We start from the raw sequence: 6,536 nt of genomic DNA on the forward strand, positions 1-6,536 counted from the left end.
CTGAACTCCATCCAATTCAGTTCAATTCCCCAAGTACATGCTGAGTGCCCCTGTGTGCCTGTTCTGAACTAGTATGCTGGAGAGGAGGGCTACAAGAAAAAATGAGCAGTTTGGTGGAGGTCAGGCATGCCAAAGAGAAGGTATCTTTTCAGGCACCAAAGCTCTGCCCTGTAGATGGCTGCCTTTGCATCGGAGGTCCCCTGACAATTCACAGGAGATTTCTCTCAAAGACCTTCCAAAGCAGTGCCTCTAAGACCCTAGTCCGTGCCCCCAGGCAGCCAGGAGTCTGTTCCATTTGATACAGACCAAGCAGACCCTTTCTGAAGTTTTTGTAGAAATGGAAGTGATCTGATGAGAGTAGGGAATTTTAAAGGTGAAAACAGGGGCAAGAACGGAGAATGGATTGGAGGTGGAGAAAATGCAGAAGTAGGGGGCCAGTTAGGAGAATACGAATACTCCAGTTTCACTGAGTTGGTGGCAGTGAGTAGAGCAAAGGGACAGAAGAGGATGAGGACACAGAGGCTCTGCCAACTAACTGGCTGTAGAAGACAAAAGAAAGAAGAGTTTGAGACGGCCTTGGGCAAATGACTAAGGAGGGTCAGGGGGCTCTGAGGAGAAGCATTTGAAGAAGGAAGGTAATGAGTTCCATGTTAGTGGTAATACAGGATTCCATCCTTCCTTTCCTGGATTCTTCCTCCTGGTTCCCCTTCTCTAGGCTCAGCCCTCCAGTTCCCTTTTCATGGGGTTTCTAAAAGGCAAACTTTACTGGATCGTTCCCTACATCCAGCCTCACAGTGGTTTCCATCACCTTCAGTGAAAGCCCACTGTCCTGAGCACAGCATACAAAGCCTTGGAGCTCTGCCTGGCCTACATCTTAGCCTCGTCTCCTGCCACTCTGCCTCTGGGACTCAACACTCCAGACATCCTGAAATATTTGCATTTTTTTCAAAGAAGGCAGTTTCATGCCTCAGTGCCTTTGTAACTGTAATGCGTCACCCTGGAAGTTCTTTCCCTCCTTAACTGCCTGGTGAACTCCTCACCATTTGTTCTCACGTGGCTTAAAATACAACAAAGCATTCCCCCATGGTCCTTCTCACCCTCTCAAAGGAGGTTTACTCAAAGAATGCAAGGCTGTTCAATACTTGAAAATCAATCAATGTAATCCACGATATTAATAGCTAAAGAAGAAAAATCACACGGTCTTATCAACTGATGCAAAAAACATTTTTAACAAAATTCAACATGTATTCATGACAAAACTCTTAGAAGAAAATAGGGGTAGTGGGGAACTTTCTCAACTTGTTGAAAAGTATCTACCAAAAGCCTACAGCTAATATTACACTTAATGGTGAAAGATGGAATGCTTTCCTCCCAAGATCAAGAACAAGGTAAAAGATGTTTTTTCTTACCACTCTTATTCAATATATTATTGGAAGTTCTGATCAATTAATAAGACACAAAAGGAAATAAAGTGCATACAGGTCAGAAAGGAAGATATAAAACTGTCCCTATTTGCAAATGACATGGTTGTCTATGTAGTAAATTCCACAGAATCTATAAACAAACATACAAACAAAACCAACCCAACTCCTAGAACAAATAAGTGAGTTCAGCAAAGTTGCAATATACAAGATAAACATACAAAAATTGTACACATTTGTATTTCTAGATATACAATTGTATATGCAATTGTTATTTCTACATATCAATGAATAGGTGGACATCAAAACTCAAAATACAATGCCATTTTCAATTACTCAAAAAAAAAAAGAAATGCTTAAGTGTAAATCTAACAAAACATCTACAGAACTTCTATACTGAAAACAATGTTGAAAGAAACCAAAGATCTAAGTAAGTGGAGACATAGCGTGCTCATGGATTGGAAGGTTCAACATAATTAAGAGGTCAATTCTCCCAAATGCAGGTTTAATGCAATTCTTATCAAAATCCCAGCAAGATTTTTTATAGGTATAGACAAAAGTATTCTAAGATATATATGGGGACTTCCCTGGTGGCACAGTGGTTAAGAATCCGCCTGCCAATGCAGGGGACACAGGTTCGATCCCTGGTCTGGGAAGATCCCACATGCCGCGGAGCAGCTAAGTCCGTGCGTCACAGCTACTGAGCCTGTGCTCTAGAGCCCACGAGCCACAACTACTGAGCCAGCGTGCTGCAGCTACTAAAGCCGGCACGCCTAGAGCCCATGCTCCACCAGAGAAGCCACCGCAATGAGAAGGCCGCACACTGCAACAAAGAGTAGCCCCCGCTCAAAGCCCGCGCACAGCAACGAAGACTCAATGCAGCCAAAAATAAATAAATAAAATAAAAATAAATAAAATTTATATGGAAGTGCAGATGAACCAGAATAGCTAACATCATTTTGTAAAAGGATTCTACAATGGAAGGAATCAGTCTACCTGATTTCAAGACAGAGCTGTGATGTTTACAGAGTGATAGACACATAAACCAATGGAACAGAATAGAGAATCCAGAAACACATTAACACAAATATGCCCAACTGATTTTTTACAGAAGTACTAAAGCAGTTCAATGGAGGAAGGCTAGCTTTTTCAATGAACCTCGACTTAAATCTCACGTCTTATTAAAAAATTAACTTAAAAGGATCATGGGCTTAAATGTAAAATGTAAAACTACGAAGCTTTTAGAAAAGAAAATATCAGAAGAAAAATCTTTGGGATCCAAGGCTAAGCAAAGAGTTCTTAGATTTGCCACCAGAAGCATGATCTATAAAAGAAAAAAAATTGAGTTTCATCTAAATTTAAAAATTTGCTTTGTAAGTATCCTGTTACGAGAATGAAAAGACAACCTTCAGACAGTGAGACAATAAGTTTGCAAAGCATACTTCTGACAAAGGAATAGCATCTAGAATACATAAAGATCTCTCAAAATTCAACAGTAAATAATAAAAGAAAACCAATTAGATTTGGGGGAAAAGGCATGAAGGAACATTTTGCTGAAGAGGATATAGAGATGGTAAATAAGTGGGTGAAGAGATGCTCGACATCACTAGCCATTAGGGAAATGTAAATTAAAACCACAACGAGTTCACTATACATCTACCAGAAAATCTAAAATAAAACATAGTGATGGCATTAAAGCTGATCACTTATACATTGCTGGTGGGAAGGTAAAATGGTGCAGCCACTTCGGAAAAGCTCGGCAGCTTCTTAAACAACTAAAAATGCAACTACCGTATGACCCAGAGTTTCAATCCCAGAGAAATTTTTGCAGAGAAATGGAAACACGTTCAAACAAAAGGCTGTACACGAATGTTCAAAGCAGCTTTTCTGGTAGCAGCCCCAAACTGTAAACGACCGAGATGTCCTTCAACAGGTGAACGGCTAAACACACTGTGGTACATTCATATCATGGAATACTTCACAGCAGTAAAAATGAATGAACCATTGATACACACAGCAAGTTGGATGAATCTCCAAGGAGTCATGCTGAGTGAAAAAAGCCAATTCCAAAATGTTACATATTATATTACTACATTTACATAACATTCTTGAAATGACAAAATTACAGAAATGCAGAATGGATTAGTGATTGCTGAGAGTCGAAGATAAGTGGGGGAAGGAGATGCAGGAGGCAAGGGGGCCTGGCTATAAAAGGACTACAGGATGTAGTGATGATATTGCTCTGTGTCTTGACTGTCTCAATGTCAATATTCTGGTTGTGATCTCGTACTACAGCTCTGCAAGATGTTACCCTTGGGAGAAACTGGGTAAAGGATACAAAGAATCTCTCTGTACTGTTTCTTACAACTCCACATGAATGTACAATTATCTCAAAATAAAAAGTTTAACTAGAAAAATAAAGCAAAAACCACACCCCTTTATCATCTCACAGGTCAGAAGTCCAAGTATAGCACAACTGGATCTCTTGCTCACGTCTCACCAGGCTGAACCCAAGGTGCCAGCCAGAGCTTGGGGGTCTCATCTGAGGCTTGGGGGTCTTCTTCCATGTTCAACCAAGAGTTGGCAGAACTCAGTTCCTTGTGGCTCTAGGACTGCTCTCCCATTTCCTGGCTGACTGTCAACCAGGGACCATTCTCAGTTTCCTAGGGCCTTCCTGCTATTTCCTGCTATGTGGCCCTTCCCATATTCCCTCTCATGCTTGGAAGGACTCAGATCCACTTATGGCCTCATCTGATTAGGTCAGGCCCACCCAGATAATCTCCCCTTTTATTAACTCCAAGTCAATTGATGAGTAGCTTAACCATGGGCGTGATAGCCCATCATATTCACAGCTTCTGCCTGCCCTCAAGGTAAAGGAATTGCACAAGGCATGTACACCAGAGGGCAGGAATCTTGGGACTATCTTAGTCCCAGTGCTCTGGGTGGCATAGACTGAGGTCTTTGTTGGGACTGCATTGCAGTGCAATTCTTCTCTCTGCTCAGTCCTTCAGCCTTCATTCCCCATAGTCATTGATCCCTAGAGCACTTGCCAATCAATTTTCTGCTGTGAGTCTGTTTCCCAAGGAACCTGACTAAGACAGTAGTGCTATACTAGAGGGCATGGAAGACAGATTGATAACATTTTAAAAATCCCTGAGCCAGGTATATGGGAGACTCTACTTAAAATGGATGTTGACAGAGCTCTGGGGGGGGTTATCCCTAGGCTGGCAAGTCAGGAGCACCACATGGGTAATTGTTGACAATGAAAACCAAGTCACTCAATGGTCTGCCTCTAGATTTAGCTTAAACTCAGCTCTCCTTTAACATCATCATCATTACTATGATATCATAGTTATCATACATTGAGAGTTCAGAAACCATGCAAAACATTTCGCCGACCATCTAATGAGCCATTATAGCAGAGTGGTTGAGAGTACCAGGGATTAGACGACTCAGCGTTGAACGCCAGCTTCTCCATTTGATAGCAATATGGCTCCAGTGAGCCCAGCTTTCCAAGGCTCAGTTTCCTCATCTATAAAATAAGGATGGTATCTGTTTTATAGAATAACCCGTCATGTAGAACTCTTAATATGTGCTTGGTACAGAGCAAGCATTCCATAATTGTCAGCAACCTTAAAGCCTCATTTAATTCTTATAACAGCCCCGCATGAGGGTTTATAGCTGAATAAGCTGAGGTTCAGAGAGGTCAAGCAGCCTCCTAGGATCCAACAAACAGCTAAAAGGTGTCAGAGGTAGGATTTAAACCAAGCTCCTTCTGACTATAAAGTCTTAGCCCTTAACCATTATCCTGGCTTGCCTCACTTTGTGGGTATCCACGGGAGCAGTGAAGCCAGCACTGCCTTAAGCACAATGCAGAAAGAAAGAACAAATGAAAAGACACACGCAGAGTCTTAAAATCCCTGGGAAGGAAATGCAGGGGGGAGGGAGTTGCCACTGGTTCACCTGAAGGATGTCAGGCTTCTGAGCCTGAAGCTGTGTGCTGCTACGTGGCTCCCTAAATGGGGTAGTGGAAATCAGAGTCTCTCTTCTCGAGACAGCTAAGCCCTTCAGGAAAATGTTATTACAGGTCCATGATCTCTTATTCAAACATTTTGATTCAGACAGCTCTGAATACCAAAAGTTTTTCATCATTCTGACTTGACCCAGATTGACCTGAGCTCCCTGTCAGCTTTGCAGCTTCACAAAGGAATGAATAGTCATACACTTGCTGCAGAAATGTTCGTGTGATCATTTCCTGAGGTGTCAGCTACTGAGTTACCTTTCTAAAATCTGAGAAATCCCGAATTTCAGATGAGGGGTTGGGGGCCTTTAATTATTATCTCTGACAATTTTTGCTACTTACCAGAGCAGAGAACACAGACACACCAGATTTCATTCACGGAATGACTTTCATGTAAAGAGCTTTTATCCAAGAGCTCTTCAGAGGATCCCTTGTTCCCCACAAGGAAAAATAACCAGCCCCAGGCCATGCGTACCCATCCAGCTCTACCTGAAAGCAGGCCGGGTACCCTAGGTGGCTGCTGCCCAGTCTACTTCCCAGCACCATGGTTTTCCACTCTGTGTTATAGAATTGTCCTGCATTGTTTTCCTACCCAGAAGGCTGATTCTGGTGTGACTTTGTGTTGTTTCGGGATAAGGGGGTTGAGGTGGAGAGAAAGTCGAGGCTGTGGGTGCAGAAGAGAGACAGGAATTGTGACCCTCCCCAGCCTCCAGTTCCTTTCCTGGAGCCTCTGGGGATAGCAGTCGTTTGCTCACAGTATTTTCCATATAATCCCAAAGTGTAAACTTTACCTATTTTGAATGCATGAATTCCACGCCATCCTTTCTCCTTCTTTACAAAACATCCAATAGACAAAATATCCAATGAGATACAGCCTTGGTCTTATTTAAGATCACAGGTCTACGCTGCGAAGGAATAGAGTCCCTATAAGGAATAAATGGGCCGTATCTCAGTATTCCTGCTGAGTCTATTTTCTACCGTTGAAAACCACATGTAGCCACTTTGATGTGGGCTGAATAGGTGGGGCATCATTTTACCACCATTTGTTTAGCTGCACTTTGGCAAATGTCAAGTCCAAGTCTGTGTATTTGGAC

Source organism: Grampus griseus, assembly GCF_964374135.1.
Source record: "Grampus griseus genome assembly, chromosome: 17".
Lineage (NCBI taxonomy): Eukaryota > Metazoa > Chordata > Mammalia > Artiodactyla > Delphinidae > Grampus > Grampus griseus.